At 42.2% G+C, this 25,245-nt stretch overlaps 1 long non-coding RNA gene across 1 annotated transcript; it reads right to left on the reverse strand.

Moving 5' to 3' along the window:
- Positions 1-9,377: 9,377 nt before the first annotated feature.
- Positions 9,378-15,163, reverse strand: LOC138951538 (uncharacterized). Its single transcript, XR_011451156.1, has 2 exons — positions 13,384-15,163; positions 9,378-12,557 (listed from the first exon to the last, which is right to left on the reverse strand). It is a non-coding gene; the product is annotated as an uncharacterized lncRNA (long non-coding RNA).
- Positions 15,164-25,245: the final 10,082 nt, after the last annotated feature.

Raw genomic sequence — 25,245 nt, forward strand, 5'->3', positions numbered from 1 at the left:
TAAATAAAAAGGGTCTCCCCGTGTTTTTATTTCCTTCAGTTTGTTTGGGTAGTTGCTATTGACTTTGAAACTGACACGCTGGCTAAAAAGCTGCAACATTGTGTCCTTCAAAGTCAAACTGTCGTTTAACTACCGCCCGGTATTTATTTTTACTGCCCAGTAATTATTTATGTTTCCCCGGTATTCATGTGTGTCTAGCGGAAGGTCGGCAGCTACCAGTTGGTTATTTTTAGAATTGAAGATTCCCGATGCTTGCTCTTCTCTGCGCACGCGTTACCGGCGTTTTCGCCGGCGTGTCAGTTTCAAAGTCAATAGCAACAACCCAAACAAACTGAATGAAATAAAAACACGGGGAGATTTTTTTTAATTTTTTTTTTTATAAACCTCATGATCAGTTGCATGCAGGTGTACATGGTATAGGCCCCTAGTACCTTGTAAACGCCCACACCCCAGTTTCGACCAGTGGACTAGTAGGGCAAGGAAAATAAATAAAGATTATTCAGTCTGCTGTTATTGTTGTTTTTCAATTGTTTCCTTTCCTTAGACATGCTTCTGGGATTGGACAGAAAAAGGTTTCTGGATCGAGTGGCTAGAGAATCGCAATACATTTTTGACTGGGAGGAAAAAGAAGAAACGAAAGCTTCATCTTTGGTTTAAACATAAGTTTATTTCAACAAATGTTACAATCATGACATGTATACAAAAGACACAGGTAACAGCAACAAGCTAGAAGCTTATAGTGGTGTTCCTGCATGGATATTATAACGTAAGGCGGTAACGGCTGAACAATTTGTCTAAATAAACCAAATTGGAAATCCAAAGCATCATCATTATAATCATCCTCATCTCATTAATCATCCAAAATTATCATAACATAATAAACTTTGCATAATCATTATAAAGAAAGACAGTAAGAGGAAGGAAGGAGGGCCGGGGAAGAAGAGGAATAAAATAAGAGGGATGGGTAGGAGTTGTGCAGAAATTAAAGTTGTTGTCCGGCTTGTGGAGCATTGATTCTGGTTTGCCCAAAGCGGCCTGAACGTTCAATGAACGAGTGTACTCTGGAAAAAATGTTCCTGTTCAAATCTAGAGAATACTGTCTGTCTCCATTTAGAAGGTGGGGGAGGTGAATACTGTGGTTAGGGAGAGTATGTATGGTTTCTTGACGTGCTTCGCGATAATTTGGACAATCTAATAGGAAGTGTTTTACGGTTTCGGACGGAAATCCGCAGTCACAAGATGCATCTGTAGCAACGTGTCGTCTCACTAGATCGTTATTAAGATCACTTATATATAGCCTGAGCTTACAGTGAATTGTTTGTGATATGCGATCTCCAGAATACCAATAACACGGCGGACTTAAATCGTTTTTTGACAAAAAGTGCTTGAGGGACTTACTAAGTTTTATGTAGTCTGGTAAAGAATTCCAGAGTTGTGTTGTAGATGGGAGAAATGAGTTTTTGTATAATTCAGTGTTAAACGATGGAACTTTCCTATCTAAAGGTCTGCGCTGGCGATATGGATTATTAGTTGATATTAATGGTGGCAATATCGCAAGTAAGTAGTTTGGCACCTTACGGTGTACAATCTTGTGAAATAATATCAATTTTTGACGTTTACGCCTCTCTTAAAGTGAAATAAAGCCTGACTCGTCGTACAGTTGTTGATGGCTTGTACCGCGGACTGCTCCATCTTCAAAGCTTCATCTTTGGCGGGAAGTGATGTCTGAAGAGGTTGATTTTGTGTGTTAGTGTTAGTGTGTGTGTGTGTGTGGTGTGTGTGTGTGTGTGTGTGTGAGAGAGAGAGAGAGAGAGAGAGAAAGAGAGAGAGAGGGGGGTTGTGCAAGTGTGTGTGTGTGTGTGTGTGTGTGTGTGTATGTGTGTGTGTGTGAGAGAGAGAGAGAGAGAGAGGGGGGGGGGGTTGTGCAAGAACGCATCCTTTGAACACTTCTATGAGGGCCCCAAAGGGTTTAAAATCGTGATCGTGATTGGCGTTTTTTTACCTTTCTGTGACCGTGATTGCCGAAATTTCCATTTCTGTGATCGTGATGAGACTTTGCCCGTGATGACAAAAACATCAAGTCTCGTGATCGTGATCGTCACTTGTTTTCGTGATCGTGATGGGCATTATTGCAAAGCATTTTATTTTCAACGTACATTTTTCACAGCTGTATCACTCTATGATCCTCTATTCGTCAAGGTGTTTGTGATCGTGAAAAGAAAAGTCAAGGTAACTGTGATCGTGAAAGCTAAAATTTCCCTTCCCGTGATCGTGATGATACCCCCCCTTTGGGGCCCTCTTCTATGACAAATGACCAAAATATCGTTTCTCTAGCTAAGGACCCGCTCCTGCCAAGGGTATAGTACCTTGTAAACGCCCACCCCCCCACTTTTGGACAAAACTGGTACATAGGGTGGGTGGGCGTATACAAGGTAGTTAACGGTAATATCATGTTAACCAATTTTAAAAAAACCTCAATCTCAACCACTTTTAAATCAATTTTGATATTACAACGTACTCTTTTGCACACGAAGAAAATAAACAATAACAAACAAAATTAATGACAAAGAGTAAAAAAAAATTTTTTTTTAAAAGTAAGGCCTGATGGCGATTCGTACTCGACTCAATCGCGCATCAGGCGAATTCGATAACCGTTCGGCTTCGGAATCAGACACCGACTACTCGCCACTGTAATGCATTAAACAAGACGCAAGCACGCCGTTATGATCGAGCATCGGTTGAAATCTTTCGCGAGCAGAAGCTCGTATTTGACCGCAATGCATCGGTGCTTAAATGACACCAATGTGTGTCCATGAGGGACATAAATCTGCGAACAATATTTGAACAAGATTTATTCGAACTTGACGGTTTTAATGGACAGTGTTGGTGAAGTTACTGACAGGTAGCGACTTTACAGGAGGGGGAGGGGTCCAGTCTAACTTTACAGCTCGGAGACAACCCGGTAAGGACTTACCGGTGTTTCATAAATAACACTTAGCAGTTGGCGGACTTATTGAGTTTTACAGGCCAGTATATGAGTTGCAGCTTTTTAAAGACTTGTTCAAAAGACTAAATCTTGTTCAAATATTGTTTGTAAAGAGGAGCAAGCATGAGGAATCTCCTATTCTAAAAATAACCAATTCTGGTAGCTGCCGTCACACATTAATACCGGGAGAAAATAAATAATTACTGGGCAGTAAAAATAAATACCGGGCGGTAGTTAAACGACAGTTTGACTTTAACTCGCACGTACATTCGTTTTTGGCAATTTTGCACGAGTGGATTTTTACGTGCATGACCGTTTTTACCCGGCCATTTCTGTCTCGAATAGCAGCTAGCATCTGCTGAAGGGACATTAAAACCCAAAAACCAAACCAAACCCCGCCATTTAGTCAGCCATACGCCGCTTTCGGAGGAAGCATGCTGGGTATTTTCGTGTTTCTATAACCCACCGAACTCTGACATGGATTACAGGATCTTTTCCGTGCGCACTTGGTCAGTCTCGTGCTTGCAAGTACACACGAAGGGGGATAAGGCACTAGCAGGTCTGCACACAAGTTGACCTGGGAGATTGGAAAAACCTCCACCGGCTTAACCCACCAGGCACGGCCGGGATTCGAACCCATGCCGGCCCCTTCCACTTTGGATGCCGGCGTCTTTCCATCAAGCCATCGCGCCCGTCTGGCTTCAAAAATATCAGAGAAAACCTCAAATTTAGGTTTCTTCTCCGACGAACACTTTGACTTTCTAATTACTCAGGGGAGTCACAAACGCCGGATTGCAAAATCACAGCTCTGTTGTTATTATTAACAACAGACAACTACAAGATAAGCACACACATACATGTACGAGGGTCAACTGAAAAGCACCGGGCCCGACTATGAGTAGGAAGGAGTGGACTCACGAGACTAAAACAAGTTTGCATTTCGAAATTGTCCAACCGAACCCCCCCCCCCCCCCCTCCCCCCCACACTTGTGTTATCTGTGTTTCAGAGCCCTATTGCTGTTGCTGCAGAAGCTTTTGCATTGCAACCGTAGGAAGTCTTCAAAGGCAGTCATGGCGTCATTGTCCCGCGTTTCGTAGTGCTCACCCCTGAGGTACTTCTTTATGTTTGTAAACATAATATGATAGTTTGGAACTTAGCCCAACAGGAAAATAACCCTCTGCGTCCAAAACAACTGATGCCATCACCTTTTTCAGGTGAGATGAGCCTTACCTTCTTTAGTGGGTAATAACCTTGGTGCCTCTTGTACGTAAACGGCTACTTAAATAATTGGTTTGTTTGTTTGTTTGTTTATTTGTTGCTTAACGTCCAGCCGACTACGCAGAGCCATATCAGGACGAGGAAGGGGGGGATGAAGGGGGCCACTTGTCAAGCGATTCCTCACGGTTTACAAATGCACTAACCCATTACTTGTGTCCCAGCAGGCTTTAGTAAAACTAAATTAATACCTACTGGAAGATTACCAGTTTCCAGTATGTTAAAATAGGCTTAACCTATCTACTGCTGGACTTACATCACGTCATCAGAACACTAACAGATTAAACTATACATGAATCGCGAGACAAGCGGCAAGAGAAGAGATTTTTGGAAAAAATACAGGTGAATGAGCAAGAAGGCAGAAAAAAGAAAAGAATTCATGAAGAAAAAGAGAGCATGACAGGAAAGAGGAACCAAAAATCTACCTAACAGCAAACTAGAAAGCTCCTGCGGTTCCAAAAACAGGAGGGGCCTTTAATTTCATAACCGCAGTGCCCCACTGCGGGAAAATAATTGGTTTCATGCTCAAAAAGATGTAGGCCTCCTACCCTAGTTACATCATCAGAAACAAATCGGGACATAAAATCCTCTGGATCTCCCTGAAATAAGCGTAAAGTGTCACCTTCCATGTTAAATCTTAAGTGCTTCTGTTCTGGTGTAGAAATTTGAGGGCCTACCTTGCTTAAAGGCACAGTAAGCCTCCCGAAAACCATCACAGAGCTCCCCGAGCGTCTACATACAGTACAAGCATACTTCCATTTGAACGCTCACCGAACGGGAACATCCTGGCTGCTTTCTGTCGAGCGTGAGAAATTTTCAAAGAATTTATTTTCGTGGACTTGGCCCTTTACAACAATGGCGCCTCGTTTTGGTGCTGGACGGCTGTTATGAATATCCCGGAAATAACGCCCGGACAGTAAGCCTCCCGTAAACCATCACAGATACTGACAGGCCTTTACACACAGTACAAACACCCTTCCATTTGAACGCTCACAAAACGGGAACATCCTAGGTGCCCTACGTAAAGAGCGAGCAATTTTTAAAGAATTAATTTTGCAGATTGTCTCCAACACTTTTTGGACCCATCCTGAACTCAGGTCAAAAATGAGTTACTTCCCTTAAACTGACGATAGTTGTGGATCGATGATTATCAGAATGTTTTTGGACCGTGGTGCGTTTTTGCGCTAGACCTAACTTTTAAAATCTAAATAATAAATTGACAGCTTGTTACACAAACATTCTTTAATCATGAAAGAATTCTTTTTTCATCAAGACAAGATCAGTGCAATTCGAAGTTGTGAAAGTTTGAAAAAAGAAAAGCCCGGAAGCAGGGTCACGCAAGGGTCGTAGCAGACGACGGTTTATGCGGCATATCGCCGTTCCTCGCAACAGTCAAAAGCCATCGCTAGAGTTCTTGTGAACCACAGCCGTTTGTTTCGTGCATAAAAACGTGCTATCAAAAATCTGCTGGACATACAAAAACTTATGACTGAGTCATTTTATTCATACGATAATTGATATCCAGTAAATACGACTCAGAGCATGTTAACTCTTACCAGTTCGGGGGTTTTAGGGCATATTTTACAGTGCTGTTGGTGCCTACTTGCCGAGTGGCTATCTGGGGTCATATTCTAAATGAAATATAGAAAGTTATATATCAAATGAAAGAAAAATGAATAAGCTTTTCATATTTGCAAAGAGAATTGTGCTATCTTTAAAGGTAAAAAAGGTTATGGGGGTGACAACATGATTTTTGTTGAAATTTGTACGCCCATTTTTTGGAACACGTGACAAACACAAAGAAGATTTTTTTTGTGTGTTCAGTTTATTTTAGATATGCTGCTAACTAGTCTGTTTTGGCATTCATTTTACATAACATAGCAAAGTTTTATTGAGTTTTGCTGATAAACAAAAAAGTTATTGTCACCTGAATACCCCCACCCAAATTTCAAAGTTGGACGTTTCATGACATATGCATGCCTAAGGCAAAAAAAAAAAAGAAATAGTCTGTTACGGTATCCCGACCGACCCTATTTTTTCGCGCGACCCCATACTTTTTTTTGGGCATTTGGGGAAGAAACAAAATCAAAACATCCTTTGTTTTTTGGCAAAATAACTTAAAAATGTTTTTTGGAAGAAGAAAAAAAAAAAAGTCCCGACCTATTGACCCTATTTTTTGGGCCTATATTACCGTTAACAGACTATTTTTTTGGCCTAATAATGCATTCCTATAACTAACTTATAACAAAAACCCAGCTTGTTTCTGTCATAAAGTGTGTCTAACATATATGAGTTTATCCACTGTCCGACCCATCCAATGTAAAATAACAATTTTTTTTTTTGATAATTAGATAATTGGTCAGTGGAAAACTACAGGGGGGAGGGGGCATCGTAAGCAAGGTAAGGGAGCGAACTGGTAAGAGTTAATATGATTGACCTGCAACAAATTAATAATGAGATGGGACGCGAAAAAAGCCGTGAGGCTTATAGATATCAATCCAGTCCCTAACCACCACTACAGTCTACTACTACTACTTATCCTTATTTGGATGGCGTGGGTCGTGTACAACCCATACTCTGCAAAGAGGCGGCAAAACGTTTGTCCCTATTCGGATGGCGTGGGTCGGGTATGACCCTTACTTTATACGTTGAATCCTTCTTTAGAAAGTATGGGTTGTACACGACCCACATCATCCGGCCTGTGTAGTCCAAAGGCTGATCCGGTGAAGGTTAAATGGTTATACGAATCTGTATCAAGACCTTGAAAACATAGCATTACGCTATGTGTATGCATGCTTTTCTCTCTCTTGTATGAGTTCGCATGTGTTGCTTCAAAAGATAAGGCGTTTTGAACCAAGCACAGCATTCTGTGCATGCGTAGTTCCTCTCCATTTTATGTTTTACTATTTGTTTATTCAAATATTCAGACCATGTAAATCTAGCATCACACTTTGAACACACATGTTTCTTCTCTCCTGTATGTGTTTACATATGTTGCTTCAAATTGCCAGACCTTGTAAATCTGGCATCACACTCTGTATGTGCGCGCCTTCGTGTTTGTTTGTTTGCTTAACGCCCAGCCGACCACGAAGGGCCATATCAGGGCGGTGCTGCTTTGACATATAACGTGCGCCACACACAAGACAGAAGTCGCAGCACAGGCTTCATGTCTCACCCAGTCACATTATTCTGACACCGGACCAACCAGTCCTAGCACTAACCCCATAATGCCAGACGCCAGGCGGAGCAGCCACTAGATTGCCAATTTTAAAGTCTTAGGTATGACCCGGCCGGGGTTCGAACCCACGACCTCCCGATCACGGGGCGGACGCCTTACCACTAGGCCAACCGTGCCGGTCCGCCTTCGTGTGCGAGGCTGGTACTACAAATTGTTCATACGAAATGACAAACACAGGTTACAAGCGATAACGCGCAAAAATACTGGTTTATTACTCTACATCTGATTAGTAATATCAGTAATGCATATTATGATACAGTATTGTATATTTGGATATTCAGTATTGCATATTGCGATACAGTATTGCGGTAAAAAAACTAAACAGAAAGAAAAAGAGAAAAGAAAACAAATTATTAGACATGGCAAAGGTATCAAAAATGCATGAACAAGACACGAGAAATAAAAACGGAAAATAAAAACGGGAAAAATAAACAATCACAAAACAGGCGAAGACAAACAGACAAGAAAGTTACAATACCAAACACTCGTTGATTAATCCTTTAACGGTAAGAAAGGATTACGTTCCTTACGTTAAACAATGCAATTGTAAACCTTGCCAATACTACAAGTAGTCGTATTGCCAAATTTTATTTAAACCTTGTCACTTCGCCGGAATGTATTAAGTGGACATAAGGTCGGGTTCGGGAAAAGAGATTTCTTAGAAAAAAGTCTACTCTACAAAGACTGAGTTTTACCTTTCACGACATCAACACTCAAACAACTTTCATTACTACTCAGTCGTCAAGGCAACACACTGTAATTTACTCTTAAACATTTATTACCTTTTCTTCACTTTCACTAAGGTCAATAACATGTCTTTTCTTATACACGACTTCGGTAAAAAACAATAACTATTAGCTAAACTAAAGACTTGAGGAAAAAACACATAAACTAAAACACTTAAAGCATGGCAGCTCTGAAGGGGAGGAAGGAAAAGTGCCCCTGAAAATACAATGCATAACACTCATAAACACACTATAACAAAACAAATGTAAATAGTAAACAGCCTGACAATAAGAACATAGGATTAGAATACAAATACAAAACGAGACAAACTCTTATGACTGATGACAAAACTTGAGCGCTTTAGAACTGAAAAGTATGTCATGTGACGCACGACATAGGAATCAACATTGACAAGAAAATGTTCAATCACCATCTATGATAACAACTTTCTTTTAAACATGAACAAGAAGTTGTGTTTTGAGTTGCATATGACTAAGTGCAACAAAGTCAAATCAAAACGTCACTACGTCCACTAGTGATGAATTAAAAATACACCACTCACAGAAGAACCAAAACACTTGATGCCTCAAGTTCTTCTTTGATATGACTAAAATACATTTCAGCCTTATCTTTCTCAGCCATACTGTACACAGTGTCACAAAAGAACTGTATCAGCATACACTAACACAAATGTGATTCCACTCGCATCAAACTGAACAGTCCTATAAGTCCCAACTCCATCAGTCAAAATCAGACTCCTCAACATGTATTTTCTCCCCTCATAAAGTGACAAATACAAATAGTAACCAACAGAGAAACAAATTACAAACATAACATTTCGAACCACAGAACTCTTTCCGATACCTCACACAGGTTTTTCCCAAACTCAAGACCACATGGCCACACAACAGACAATGACATATACCATTTTCTATCTACTGGAATCATCTTCAATATTATTCATCCATGATTTATCTTTGCATAGAAATACAAGTAAACAGTTTGTGTGATCATCTCCCACAGTATTTTCAGTCTCTTACCTGAATTAGGAGCACTTTAATCCCCATGTTCTAGCCACCCGAAGCCGGTGCCATCTCTCTCAGATCAACATGCCATCAAAAAGAGAGAAACCCCACTTCCAGACATGGGAACTCAAAAAGTTGGAAGGTGGTTTCATCATAAGTAATATATCTTCATAGTTAAAAATATAATTTCAACATCTAAATATTCCTTAAATGTAGCCAATGACTTTCAGATACTTCTGATAATTTTCTCATCACTACTTCTATTTTATAACTTGATAATTGCAATTACCAGAATCTGACGAAAAGTAGTTAATTTAAGTCAAGGGAAGTAACCAACTGAAATGCATGTCAAAATAATAAGTGCAGTTGTGTCCCTTTTACTTTAGTCACCTCTTAAATGGTAAGACAAATGCCACCACAGACAGTCTGTGTAAAATAAGAAATAATCCTTGTTAGGAATTATTTCACATGTTTACATACACCCCTCCAAAGAAAATGTTTCCTTATTACTAACACTAGTAATCATGTAAACATTTCAAAAACTAAAAAACATTGTCGTTGAATATCTCAACCCGACCTGGCTAACCTCTCGTGTGTCAACAAAAAGTGTCTCAAAAGACAACCGGTGCATGTCTACGACCCAAGTCTAACTAAAAGAATAGTGCTGAAAACAAATCCCATTAGCTGTTTAGTTATGAACTTCATATTCCAGAAACGCACATAGCCAACAAAACAATTTCCATCTCTCACTCCAACTAAAGCGACAGTCTAACCAATAAACCCAAGGTTTATCAACGAAATCGAAAAGGAAGACGATCAACACTTGGCATAAAAGACTAGAAAAAATTAAACCGGTACACATGACACACCTACTGTCAATCTTCTAAGTTAAACACAAGTTTCCAAAATTGACCAACACCCAAATTATCTCCCTTTCACCATGAATCAACAAAAACTTTTTCCAGTGCCTCATCTCAACACCCAATCAAGACAAAGTACTTTTAACAAGGTTAAAACATAATAATCATTATTTCAACAGTGAATATTTAGAAAATCAACATGCGTCCATGCGTCATAACCAATACCACACTCTTGTCACAAGACATACAAATCAATTAGAAATATAACTAAGTGCGCCGGCACAGCTTAGCTACATTCATTGACTCGACTCTCAAGATACACCCACACTACCTCTGCACTGCTTCAATGAATTTCACAATGACAAAAACACATTATACTGCACTCGGCAGTCCAAACCTTCTTGTTTGTTTTCCCCAGTTCCAAAGTCCATTGCAACTTGTTTGCAAATCCCTGTTTTCAAAATATCTGTCTCTTCCCCTTGTCACAAAGTCAAAGAAACACCATAGAACAAAACAAAAAGAACATAACACATAATACAACACAATACTAAAACAATGCAATGCTCTTGTGTAATGATTGAAGAATGGAATACAATAGGAATATCATATCATGTAATACATGATATATGGAATCCAACCCAACCAGAAATATTGTCTAAACCACAGCCCCACTTGTCTGTGATAACAAAATTCCTCAATAATGGACAAGAAGTTATGTTACGACTAATTCAGACACAGCTACAAGCAGAGTCAATCGAAACTATACTTCATCCATTTAGTGACTAGCTTTCAGCATAACCACCTTACAGAAAATCTAAGACATTCACGTGATGTCTCAAATTACTCTTGATGTAACCAGTAACCACTCGGAATTACATCTCTCAAAAGCTGACAGTTAACAAAGCAACTGTGCAGACTAATAATCTCAGTTCGCGTGGTGATTCCCCTTATCTCAATACAATTCCTATGTTCCATTTCTTTACAACCATCAACAATCCACATAAAACAAATACTTCAATCTTCTTCTACTCCACACAACAATCTCAAATTACTGACAAATCAACCTGAATTAACTGCAGAAATGAACAAGTTGTTAACACTTATCATTTCCATGCCTCAAAAAGCTAAACAATCAACATCTTGAAGCTTCCAGAGTTAACAAAAAAGAGTGGGAACGGTAGCAACGGAGTTAAACCCAAAAACCCGATGACCTTCAAGTACTGAACTATTTAGAGGCCCAGACAATTTTCTATAATGGAGTTCATATAGTGCAGTAACAGGCAAACATTTCCAAAAATCAAAAAATGTTCCTATTCACTCCGAACAACATTTTTTCAACATGACTCCAGTATGCCAACAGCTATTACAATAATAAGACACTCCTATTTGTCATACAATCACAAATTGACAAAACAAAAATCACTGCAACTCCTGTGACAAAAAATACTGTAGCACCCAATGACTGAAGTGTTCAAACATATAGTGAAACTCAAGGCAGGAATCGTCCTGACAAGAAAACTCGGTTCAGATCACAATGCCAAAACTGTGAGAACATGGAAAAATAGACAAAAAGTTTTGTTAGGATTATATCGCGACCAAGTACAACTAGGTCAAATCAAAACTATACTTTCGAGCGTCCATTTATGATGAAAGAATTATCACCACCCAAAATCAACCAAGCCACTAAATGTGGTAACTCTCCACAACATGACTAAAAAAGTCAGTCACATCTGGTCAAAAATCCACAGCACTCAAGGTCACTGAAATCCGTGACTTTCTTCCTGGCAACAGTGTCGTCTCAGCGGTGTCATCCAGCTCATCTCTCTTCGTCCTCTCTCCTCTGCATCGGCTGTCGCTCTCCAGCATCCTGTCACTCTCTCCTCGTCTCTCGCCTTTCCATCATGCTTAGTTATGTGTTTTCCTCTTACCCTTATCTTACAGTTAAAATTACAAAAAATAGTTGAAACAAAAACAATTGAGTCATTTATTTTCCACTATTCCAGTCTTTACTTTTTTCTCTCTCAATATCTCAGTCCCTTATTGGGCGCCAAAATGTAAACCTTGCCAATACTACAAGTAGTCGTATTGCCAAATTTTATTTAAACCTTGTCACTTCGCCGGAATGTATTAAGTGGACATAAGGTCGGGTTCGGGAAAAGAGATTTCTTAGAAAAAAGTCTACTCTACAAAGACTGAGTTTTACTCTTCACGACATCAACACTCAAACAACTTTCACTACTACACAGTCGTCAAGGCAACACACTGTAATTTACCTTTAAACATTTATTACCTTTTCTTCACTTTCACAAACACTAACACTTCTTTTCTTATACACACTTCGGTAAAAAACAATAACTATTAGCTAAACTAAAGACTTGAGGAAAAAACACATAAACTAAAACACTTAAAGCATGGCAGCTCTGAAGGGGAGGTAGGAAAAGTGCCCCTGAAAATACAATGCATAACACTCATAAACACACTATAACAAAACAAATGTAAATAGTAAACAAACTGACAATAAGAACATAGGATTAGAATACAAATACAAAACGAGACAAACTCTTATGACTGATGACAAAACTTGAGCGCTTTAGAACTGAAAAGTATGTCATGTGACGCACGACATAGGAATCAACATTGACAAGAAAATGTTCAATCACCATCTATGATAACAACTTTCTTTTAAACATGAACAAGAAGTTGTGTTTTGAGTTGCATATGACTAAGTGCAACAAAGTCAAATCAAAACGTCACTACGTCCACTAGTGATGAATTAAAAATACACCACTCACAGAAGAACCAAAACACTTGATGCCTCAAGTTCTTCTTTGATATGACTAAAATACATTTCAGCCCTATCTTTCTCAGCCATACTGTACACAGTGTCACAAAAGAACTGTATCAGCATACACTAACACAAATGTGATTCCACTCGCATCAAACTGAACAGTCCTATAAGTCCCAACTCCATCAGTCAAAATCAGACTCCTCAACATGTATTTTCTCCCCTCATAAAGTGACAAATACAAATAGTAACCAACAGAGAAACAAATTACAAACATAACATTTCGAACCACAGAACTCTTTCCGATACCTCACACAGGTTTTTCCCAAACTCAAGACCACATGGCCACACAACAGACAATGACATATATACCATTTTCAATCTACTGGAATCATCTTCAATATTATTCATCCATGATTTATCTTTGCAAAGAAATACAAGTAAACAGTTTGTGTGATCATCTCCCACAGTATTTTCAGTCTCTTACCTGAATTAGGAGCACTTTAATCCCCATGTTCTAGCCACCCGAAGCCGGTGCCATCTCTCTCAGATCATCATGCCATCAAAAAGAGAGAAACCCCACTTCCAGACATGGGAACTCAAAAAGTTGGAAGGTGGTTTCATCATAAGTAATATATCTTCATAGTTAAAAATATAATTTCAACATCTAAATATTCCTTAAATGTAGCCAATGACTTTCAGATACTTCTGATAATTTTCTCATCACTACTTCTATTTTATAACTTGATAATTGCAATTACCAGAATCTGACGAAAAGTAGTTAATTTAAGTCAAGGGAAGTAACCAACTGAAATGCATGTCAAAATAATAAGTGCAGTTGTGTCCCTTTTACTTTAGTCACCTCTTAAATGGTAAGACAAATGCCACCACAGACAGTCTGTGTAAAATAAGAAATAATCCTTGTTAGGAATTATTTCACATGTTTACACAATAAACACTAAGAATACTCAAGAAACTTAGCATAAATACGTTAAAATCCAAAATGGCTACTTTAAGGAAAATACAAAACGTTGACTCATCAGGCCAGGAATACTATAGCAAACTGTCATACTAAAATATCTCTAAACGACAACGTTCCTGCGTTAATCACAATTAAACAAGATATTTCCTCATCCAATTTCCCCCAATAGCGTAATTAAAAATAAGCTCGTTTACAAACGATCACCACAGACCGCAAGCTCCTTTGCCTAAATTCCTTTAACGTAAGGCTAGGATAAGTCAGAGAAAACGTTTCACTTTGAACTTCGTTAATCACAGAAAACACAAGTTATCATTATAAACATTAACGACTTTCTAGCGTCTACAAATCATTGCTGTACGTTTCACAAAACTAGAATAGTTGAACACACAATAAAGAAACACTACAACATGTCAGACTTTCAACTCACGTTATACATAAACAACTCACAAAGTCATTACAAAATGGCGACCAAAATACAACACAAACAAGTAACAACAAAATTACCTTATGCGCTGTGTGGGTTGACCAGAGTACCAAAACTGTAGCCTCTCAACGAAGGGCACAAAACAATTCACAACTTTCAATAAAACTGTATCCAAAACACGTTCACGTTGACAATATCCAAACTGTTCACGTTGACTTTAAGACATTACAAGAAGAACTCCATCAGCTCACTTGCTAACTTTGATACGTTACATAAAACATCCAAACTCTTCCATAAAAACCCTCAGATCGACTGATGAGAGGAAGTCAAACAGTAATATTTATAGAAAACAAAAACCTAAAATGGAATAGTTTGTTTGTTTGTTTGTTTATTTGTTGCTTAACGTCCAGCCGACTACGCAGAGCCATATCAGGACGAGGAAGGGGGGGATGAAGGGGGCCACTTGTCAAACGATTCCTGTTTACAAATGCACTAACCCATTACTTGTGTCCCAGCAGGCTTTAGTAAAACTAAATTAATACCTACTGGAAGATTACCAGTTTCCAGTATGTTAAAATAGGCTTAACCTATCTACTGCTGGACTTACATCAGAACACTAACAGATTAAACTATACATGAATCGCGAGACAAGCGGCAAGAGAAGAGATTTTTGGAAAAAATACAGGTGAATGAGCAAGAAGGCAGAAAAAAGAAAAGAATTCATGAAGAAAAAGAGAGCATGACAGGAAAGAGGAACCAAAAATCTACTTAACAGCAAACTAGAAAGCTCCTGCGGTTCCAAAAACAGGAGGGGCTTTTAATTTCATAACCGCAGTGCCCCACTGCGGGACATGGAATAGTTCATTTTAAAGGTAAAAGGTCACCATATTGACCAACCAACAACATTCCTAAAACAGGGTTGGGTGAGACTACTATTTACAACCTATCAGTAACTGATCACGCACTTCGTGCATGCCGCTCAATACTTGGAACGGTCTATTTTACAAAAAGAAGAACAAGGAACTATTTGACATTAAAAACTAAAAACACGTGAGTCACACGTAGCCTATTCTAAAACCTACTACGCAGTTATGCAGCGCTCACACCAAAACCAGGACACGGAAACTGAAGAGCACGCGAGTCTCACGCGTAAAGGTAGTTAAATAACGCTCCACAAAAAACAGGTCACAACAAGGTGCCATGATAAAAACACGGTTTACTTGCTTTACACCGGAAAAGGGCTGAAACAAAAAGTATTCACAACAAAAAATAGGTGAATGCATGCCGATGTGGCATGCACACTGTACATGGAGGCTTTTTTTTCTCCTGTATGACTTAACAAGTGTTGCTTCAAAGCGCTAGACCTTGTAAATGAAGCATCACATTCTGCACATGAATGTCTGTTCTCGCCTGTGTGTGTGTGTTGACATGTGATGCATCAAACTGCCAGCCTGTGAGAACCTAGCATCACATTCTGTACACGAATGTTTTTTCTCTCCCGTGTGTGTTACAATGTATGTGTCGCTTCTTCTACTTCTTCTGCGTTCGTGGGCTGAAACTCCCATGTACACTCGTGTTTTTTGCACGAGTGGAATTTTACGTGTATGACTTTTTTACCCCGCCATTTAGGCGGCCATACGCCGTTTTCGAAGGAAGCATGCTGGGTATTTTCGTGTTTCTATAACCCACCGAACTCTGACATGGATTACAGGATCTTTTTCGTGCGCACTTGGTCTTGTGCTTGCGTGTACACACGGGGGTGTTTGGACACCGAGGAGAGTCTGCACACAAAGTTGACTGAGAAATAAATCTCTCGCCGAACGTGGGGACGAACTCACGCTGACAGCGGCCAACTGGATACAAATCCAGCGCGCTACCGACTGAGCTACATCCCCGACCTTGTGTCACTTCAAATTGCCAGACCTTTTAAACCTAGCATCACACACTGCACCAGCATGTCTTTTCTCACCAGTGTGTGTTAACATGTGTTGCTTCAAACTACCCAACTGTGAGAACTTGGCATCACTGACATTTTGTACACGGATGTTTTTTCTCTGCTGTATTAGTTTACATGTGTTGCTTCAAACAATGTGGCGGGGATGTAGCTCAGTCGGTAGCGCGCTGGATTTGTATCCAGTTGGCCGCTGTCAGTGTGAGTTCGTCCCCACGTTCGGCGAGAGATTTATTTCTCAGTTAACTTTGTGTGCAGACTCTCCTCGGTGTCCGAACACCGCAAGCACAAGACCAAGTGCGCACGAAAAAGATCCTGTAATCCATGTCAGAGTTTGGTGGGTTATAGAAACACGAACATACCCAGCATGCTTCCTCCGAAAACGGCGTATGGCCGCCTAAATGGCGGGGTAAAAAACGGTCATACACGTAAAATTCCACTCGTGCAAAAAACACGAGTGTACGTGGGAGTTTCAGCCCACGAACGCAGAAGAAGAAGAAGAAGAAGCTTCAAACAATATGACGTTTTGAACCTAGCAGAGCTTTCTGTGCATGCATAGTTCTCTGTTTCATGTGTTACCATGTGTACCTTTACATTTTTAGACCTCGTGAACTTAGTATCACACTTTGTACATGTATGAGTCTTCTCTCCTGTATGTGTTAACATGTGTCGTTTCAAATCTGTAGTTTTGACTGCATTCTGTGTTTCTGGTATCTGTATTTCTCGTTTGAGCCAGGTATCACTGTGAGTGTTGACTGCAGTCTGTCTTTCTAGTGACTACATGTACATGTATCTCCTTTTTCAGCCAGGTATCACTGTGAGTGCTGACTGCAGTCTCAGTTGTCTGTATCTCTTGTTTCAGCCAGGTATCACTGTGAGTGCTGACTGCAGTCTCAGTTGTCTGTATCTCTTGTTTCAGCCAGGTATCACTGTGAGTGCTGACTGCAGTCTCAGTTGTCTGTATCTCTTGTTTCAGCCAGGTATCACTGTGAGTGCTGACTGCAGTCTCAGTTGTCTGTATCTCTTGTTTCAGCCAGGTATTACTGTGAGTGCTGACTGCAGTCTCAGTTGTCTGTATCTCTTGTTTCAGCCAGGTATCACTGTGAGTGCTGACTGCAGTCTCAGTTGTCTGTATCTCTTGTTTCAGCCAGGTATCACTGTGAGTGCTGACTGCAGTCTCAGTTGTCTGTATCTCTTGTTTCAGCCAGGTATCACTGTGATACCGGCCCGGTAGCTCAGTTGGTAGAGCACTGGACTTGTGATCGGAAGGTCGCAGGATCGAATTCGGGCCGGGACGGACACGGGTCAACTTTATGTGCAGACCCAGAGACGGAAGCCATGTCCCACCCCCGTGTCATCACAATGGCACGTAAAAGACCTTGGTCATTCTGCCATAAGTGCAGGTGGCTGAATACACCTAAACACGCAGACACCTGGGTAGCGCGACTCCGTTGCTGCTAGCTTTCCACTGGGAGAAAGCGACCCGAATTTCCCAGCGATGGGACAATAAAGTAATGAAAATGAAATGAAAAAAAATGAAAATGAAAATGAGTGTTGACTGCAGTCTGTGTTTCTGGTGCCTGTATCTACTTTTTCAGACATGTATCACTGTGGGTATTGACTGCAGTCTCTGTTGTCTGTATCTCTTGTTTCAGCCAGGTATCACTGTGAGTGTTGACTGCAGTCTCTGTTGTCCCTATCTCTTGTTTCAGCCAGGTATCACTGAGTGCTGACTGCAGTCTGTGTTTCTGGTGCCTGTATCTCTTGTTTCAGCAAGGTATCACTGTGAGTGTTGACTGCAGTCTCTGTTTCTGGTGTTTGTATCTCACGTTTCAGCCAGGTATCACCGAGTGCTGACTGCAGTCTGTGTTTCTGGTGTCTGGATCTCTTGTTTCAGCCAGGTATCACTGTGAGTGTTGACTGCAGTCTGTGTTTCTGGTGTCTTGATCTCTTGTTTCAGCCAGGTATCACTTTGAGTGCTGACTGCAGTCTCTGTTGTCTGTATCTCTTGTTTCAGCCATGTATCACTGTGAGTGTTGACTGCAGTCTCTGTTGTCCCTATCTCTTGTTTCAGCCAGGTATCACTGAGTGCTCACTGCAGTCTGTGTTTCTGGTGCTTGAATCTCTTGTTTCAGCAAGGTATCACTGTGAGTGTTGACTGCAGTCTCTGTTTCTGGTGTTTGTATCTCTCGTTTCAGCCAGGTATCACTGTGAGTGCTGACAGCAGTCTCTGTTTCTGGTGTTTGTATCTCTTGTTTCAGCCAGGTATCACGGTGAGTGCTGACTGCAGTCTGTGTTTCTGGTGTCTGTATCTCTCGATTCAGTCAGGTATCCCTGTAAGTGCTGACTGCAGACTAATGCTGCATTAAAGTATACTCCATGAGTAAATACATGTACATGTATGTACAGTCGAACCTGCCCTTGCGACCACCTCTCAAAGGTGACCACCTGCCCACAACAACCACTCCAAAGGATCCCAGATTAGTTTTTCTTCTATATTATTTCATAGTGACCACCTGTCTATAACCACCACTTTCGGTCGGTCCCTTTGGGTGGTCATAATAGATAGTTTTGAATGTATTTTCAAAATGAAAGGGCATCATATCAAGCGGAGACTGCAAACCATGCAAATCAGTGCTCTTTATGGGACATTATTACTACAGTCAACATAATCATCAGTGATTGGCCGCGCATTGTTTTTAAAGGGCGCATGCAGCTCATCCAGAACCAACAAAAACCTGGCGGAGTTATTTTTCAAACATCGTCTATTTCATATCAATTTCAGAAATAAAGATATGTTCATGGTATTCCATGATGCTCGTTACTCCTTGTTGTGAAGAAAGGTTGAGTCGCATCAGGCTTGCTGCAGGTCATACCTGTCGCTATCTCCCATCCGATAGTCTTTGCTCTTAGTTCCACAGTCCCAGGTAACTGTAACAGCGTATCCCTTTTTCAAATTTGATCCACAACTAACCACAGTGCCGACTCCTGGAGGCGAGCCATCCTGCAAGTAAAAGAAATATATATATATATATACAACTGTATGTACATATATATTGTGCACTAAAAACAGGTGGCAGCTAAAAATGTGTTGATGTTTACACATGTATTATTTTTTTTTTCTTCTTTGTTTTTGTTGTTGTAGTAGTGGTTGTAGCAGTAGTAGTAGTAGAAGTAGTAGTAATAGCATTAGTCGTAGTCGTAGTAGTACAATGCTGTAAAATCTCATTGTGTAAAAATGAAAAAATAAAGATACATGTGGGTTTTTTAAAACTCCATTATACCCGCTTTCTTCTGCACTGTCGATGTCACAAAAATTAATAAGGAAAGTAACAAGACAAAGAAATGCAATTCATAATTTAAAACCATTCACAGTCCCCCCACATAACACACACACAAACACACACACTGATTATGTATACCTCATTTGTATAACGGTAAATGTCCCAGTCTCTGCCACGTCTGACCCTGTCTCCAACCTTTATAACAGCCGCAAACTCAGGTCCGTCCAGCCCTGGCCGAGTTTTACCTGTCTTGGGACAAACAAGCATCCATTTAAGTTCAGTTTGAAATCTTCAGAGATCATAGGCCTGGCTTTGCAGTATTGCATCCAGTGTTCTTAAAGGCACAGTAAGCCTCCTGTAAACCATCACAGATACTGTCAGGCTTTTACACACAGTACAAACACCCTTCCATTTGAACGCTGACCGAACGGGAACATCCTGGCTGCTTTCCGTCGAGAGTGAGAAATTTTCAAAGAATTTATTTTCGTGGACCATCTGTTCTACAATCAGGCTCCTCGTTTTGGCGCTAGGACTTACTTTTAAAATCTAAATAATAAATTGACAGCTTGTAACACAAACATTCTTAAATCATCAAAGATTTCTTTTTTCATCAAGACAAGATTAGTACAATTCAAAGTTTCGAAAGTAGGTCGTGTCTCAAAGCAGACGATTATTCTGCATAGCGCTCGCTTTCTTTGAAAGTTTGTGTGACTCCTTGCAGCCGTTTGTTGCGTTATAGAATTAGAGGCACACAATAACGTGCTATTGCAGATACAGCCAGTCGCATTGAAATCACAAACTGACTACTAAATTGTGAAAAAAAGGAAAGTGGATCACACGGGTTCACGATGGCTCAGGGATTAGATCAACCACGAAATCTGGTGTGTGGTTTACGCGAGCTAAATACCAATTCAAACAAACTGTTTCATTTAATGCTATTAAATGCTATTGCAAGTGTGTTCCAGAAGGTTAAAACTGCTTTCTTCATTGGAAGATGTAAATCGTTTTGTAAACCATTTGAGACATACTGAGGCTTTAAACAAAAACAGAGATGAGAACAACATCAACATCAACAAGAAATTCCTTCGAGGTAGGAAAAATACCCCCGTCCTTACCATTCTCACTGCCACCAACTGAGAAGGTTATTTCCCTTTCACCATTAATATGTCCCTCTATAAGTCCTTGTAGAATCTTAATCCAGCAATAACTCCCTAACCGTGTGTTTGACTGGTCCCAATTTTTGTAAGGACCGTCTCAGGAATGTATAGAACCTGTTCACCAAGTTTGGTGACGATCGGTCCGTTCATTCTTGAGATCTATATGCGAACACAAACACACAAACAAACAAACAAACACATCGACCGAATCCTATACACACCCCTATACCGGGGGTGTAAATACATGCATGCACTCACTCAGACACACACACACACACACACACCACACTGTCTAAACCATTCAGATGTCCATGCATGGTGTACTAACCGCATATTGGGCATTTGCAAGTTTGACCAGGTTCCTGCAAAAAACAAAGAAAAGAGATCCGTTGACATACATGTACTGCAATTACAAACAAGGAAAAGAGAAAGAAGATTCGAATCTCATCAGGGTCATGTGGGTTTTTCTGGCTACGGCTGGCTCCTACCCAGAGTGGAAGTGCTATGGTTCCTATGGGAAGGCTGGGATCAGGGACGGGGCGGTGTGAGAGCACAACGGGACAAGGAACAGGTGCAAGGACGAAAAAGAAAAGAAAAATTAAAAGAAGAAAGAAAAAAAATCATTTTGTTCAGCTCATCATCTGGCCAGGCTTTGACAAGGAATAAGACTATCCTTGCACTTGGTCACATACCAAAGATGAACAGCCAGGGTTCTGTGCACTACGATATTTTTTTTTTTTAAAGAATTAAGTTTCTAAAGAGGGAATGGTGTATTTTTTGAAAATTCATTCATAAAAAAAATGCCAACTCGATCACCACAGCAAGCAGTCAGGGTGGATCTGGATCTGGTTAAGGGTACGTTGCAGGAGCCAGTATTGGCTATCGTCGCAACAGAAACTGGGTGTTCATGTTTGGTATGTGACTAAGTGGAGAGATGGTCTTATCCCATGTAACAGCCTGGCCAGATCGGAGACAGTTACTTTTCACAAGACCGAGTGGGCCTTTAATCCCATATACCGTACTTTCCGGGTTACAAGGCGCTACAGCGCATAAGGCGCACCCCCTTCTTTTTAAACAAAATTGTAATCCAGTCACCCATTGGGCGCAGGGGGCCGATAGGGCGCACCAAAATTAAAAAAGTATACCGGTAACAAACGGTCGAAGAATGAAAATAAGCCGCACATCAAAGGAAGAATACAGAGTGGAAATATGTGTGCTCTGTGTGTGCGGCGAGATCAAAGGCAGGTCCATTGTGATGCCTTGACACTGACCTTCTTCCCAGGGGTCAATGACCCAGTTTTTGCTATGAGAGGTGGTTCCCCTGTCATAGATCTGAGAGAGGAAACACTTCCTGCACCGGGGTCAGTGACCGAGTTTAACCTATGGGGCGGTCTCTTTGATGTCTTGAGAGGAAACTTGGCCAGGGTAGTACCTAGTAGCTGAAACATGCATTATCACAAGTTGTTTGACTGGTACTCAGGCGGTCTCTTTGATTTTTTTCGTATTTCATACACGGATTAGGCGCTTCGTTATACAAGACGCAGGGGTCAAACTCGAGGAAAAAAGTCGCGCCTTATGACCCGGAAAGTACGGTAGTCCTTTATAAGCAGCAACCACTAGAATGTCATTCAACTTTGTTCACATTTGTTGCAGCAACAGCAAAGAGAAACGTGCCTGTTTGTTTAAATCAAGCCACAGTCCTTCCTGTGTAAACAATCTGACTCTTCTTCTTCTTTTTCATCAGCGTTCCAGAATTGTCTGGTTACGTCTGAGCTCGTTTGCCCATTTGGGTTCCACAAACCATACTCTGAGAGCATAGTCAGCTTCACTCCGCTTTCGTTGAGTAGGCATGCTGGGTATTTTCGTGTTTCCATAACCCACCGAACTCTGACATGGATTACAGGATCTTTTCCGTGCGCACTTGGTCTTGTGCTTGCATGTACCCACGAAGGGGGATAAGTCACTAGCAGGTCTGCACATAAGTTAACCTTGGAGATCGGAAAAATCTCCACTCTTAACCCACCAGGCGGCAGCGACCGGGATTCGAACTCACGACCAGGGCGGGGATGTAGCTCAGTCGGTAGCGCGCTGGATTTGTATCCAGTTGGCCGCTGTCAGCGTGAGTGGGGACAACCCCACGTTCGGCGAGAGATTTATTTCTCAGAGTCAACTTTGTGTGCAGACTCTCCCCGGTGTCCGAACACCCCTGTGTGTACACGCAAGCACAAGATTTACGTCGCCGATTTCTCCACGCTAGCGATCGGAGGTCGCCGACTTGAGATTAAACAAGTGAGTCACTGAATCACAAGTGTGTCAGTGAATTTGATTCATTGGCTTTGCAGAGAGGAACCAATCAGAAAGCGTCTTTCATTTCCGCTTGTGTTTCAAAAACTGACGAACAATTTCGCTATGCCGCCTCCTCCTGTGAAGAAGCTGAAGGCAAAGCTAACTGGAGTCAGTGGACTTGTACAGACCAAACTCACTTTCAAGCTTCCTGTAGCTGTCAGTGAGTCTGACGAAGGTAAATATTTTCTGTTTTTACTGAACCCGTGGGAGAAGGGGAAAATGGGTGAGGGTGTGCAGTGCACATGGGTTTGACATCACATCTTTTCTGTTTGTCTTCCGATTTAATTGGAGACAGATTCTCCGACTTCTGAGATTACTCAAATTTACTGTTGCTGCTGTTTGGAGCGACTCTCTCAGTCTCTTATACACCCCACCCCCCCCCCCCCCCCCCCCCCCACCCCCCAAAATAAAAAAAAATTTTTTGTTTGTTTTTGCTGCTCGATTATCTCCTGTATGGCGCGCTTTCAGTTTTTATTGACCCCTCATTTTCAGTGGTCAGGGGTCATTTGACCCCTCATGCTCTAAAACAAAATGAAGCACTGCAACAGCCTGGCTGCTTTCTATGCAGAGCAGGACTGGGTGGCCGAGTGGTAACGACTGGGTGGCCGAGTGGTAACGACTGGGTGTCTGAGTGGTAACGACTGGGTGGCCGAGTGGTAACGACTGGGGGGCCGAGTGGTAACGACTGGGTGTCCGAGTGGTAACGACTGGGTGGCCGAGTGGTAACGACTGGGTGTCTGAGTGGTAACGACTGGGTGGCCGAGTGGTAACGACTGAGGGGGCCGAGTGGTAACGACTGGGTGGCCCAAGTGGTAACGACTGGGTGGCCGAGTGGTAACGACTAGGGGGCCCAGTGGTAACGACTGGGGGGCCGAGTGGTAACGACTGGGTGGCCGAGTGGTAACGACTGGGTGGCCGAGTGGTAACGACTGGGTGGCCGAGTGGTAACGACTGGGAGGCCGAGTGGTAACGACAGGGGGGCCGAGTGGTAACGACTGGGTGGCCGAGTGGTAACGACTGGGTGGCCGAGTGGTAACGACTGGGTGGCCGAGTGGTAACGACTGGGTGGCCGAGTGGTAACGACTGGGTGGCCGAGTGGTAACGACTGGGGGGGCCGAGTGGTAACGACTGGGGGGGCCGAGTGGTAACGACAGGGGGGGGGGGGGGGGGGCCGAGTGGTAACGACTGGGGGGCCGAGTGGTAACGACTGGTTGGCCGAGTGGTAACGACTGGGTGGCCGAGTGGTAACAACTGTGGTAACAACTGGGTGGCTGAGTGGTAACGACTGGCGGGCCGAGTGGTAACGACTGGGTGGCCGAGTGGTAACGACTGGGTGGCCGAGTGGTAACGACTGGGTGGCCGAGTGGTAACGACTAGGGGGCCGAGTGGTAACGACTGGGGGGGCCGAGTGGTAACGACTGGGTGGCCGAGTGGTAACGACTGGGTGGCCGAGTGGTAACGACTGGGTGGCCAAGTGGTAACGACTGGGGGGCCGAGTGGTAACGACAGGGGGGCCGAGTGGTAACAACTGGGTGGCCGAGTGGTAACGACTGGGTGGCCGAGTGGTAACGACTGGGTGGCCGAGTGGTAACGACTAGGTGGCCGAGTGGTAACGACTGGGTGGCCGAGTGGTAACGACTGGGTGGCCGAGTGGTAACGACTGGGGGGGCCGAGTGGTAACGACTGGGGGGGCCGAGTGGTAACGACGGGGGGGGGCGAGTGGTAACGACTGGGGGGCCGAGTGGTAACGACTGGTTGGCCGAGTGGTAACGACTGGGTGGCCGAGTGGTAACGACTGGGTGGCCGAGTGGTAACGACTGGGTGGCCGAGTGGTAACGACTGGGTGGCCGAGTGGTAACGACTGGGGGGCCGAGTGGTAACGCACTTGCGCTCGGAAGCGAGAGGTTGCGAGTTCGACCCTGGGTCAGGGCGTTAGCAATTTTCTCCCCCCTTTCCTAACCTAGGTGGTGGGTTCAAGTGCTAGTCTTTCGGATGAGACGAAAAACCGAGGTCCCTTCGTGTACACTGCATTGGGGTGTGCACGTTAAAGATCCCACGATTGACAAAAGGGTCTTTCCTGGCAAAATTGTATAGGCATAGATAAAAATGTCCACCAAAATACCCGTGTGACTTGGAATATTTTAGGCCGTGAAAAGTAGGATAAGCGCCGAAATGCCTGCGATCTGCTGGCCGATGTGAATGCGT

This window comes from Littorina saxatilis, linkage group LG16 (genome assembly GCF_037325665.1).
Source record: "Littorina saxatilis isolate snail1 linkage group LG16, US_GU_Lsax_2.0, whole genome shotgun sequence".
Taxonomy (NCBI): domain Eukaryota; kingdom Metazoa; phylum Mollusca; class Gastropoda; order Littorinimorpha; family Littorinidae; genus Littorina; species Littorina saxatilis.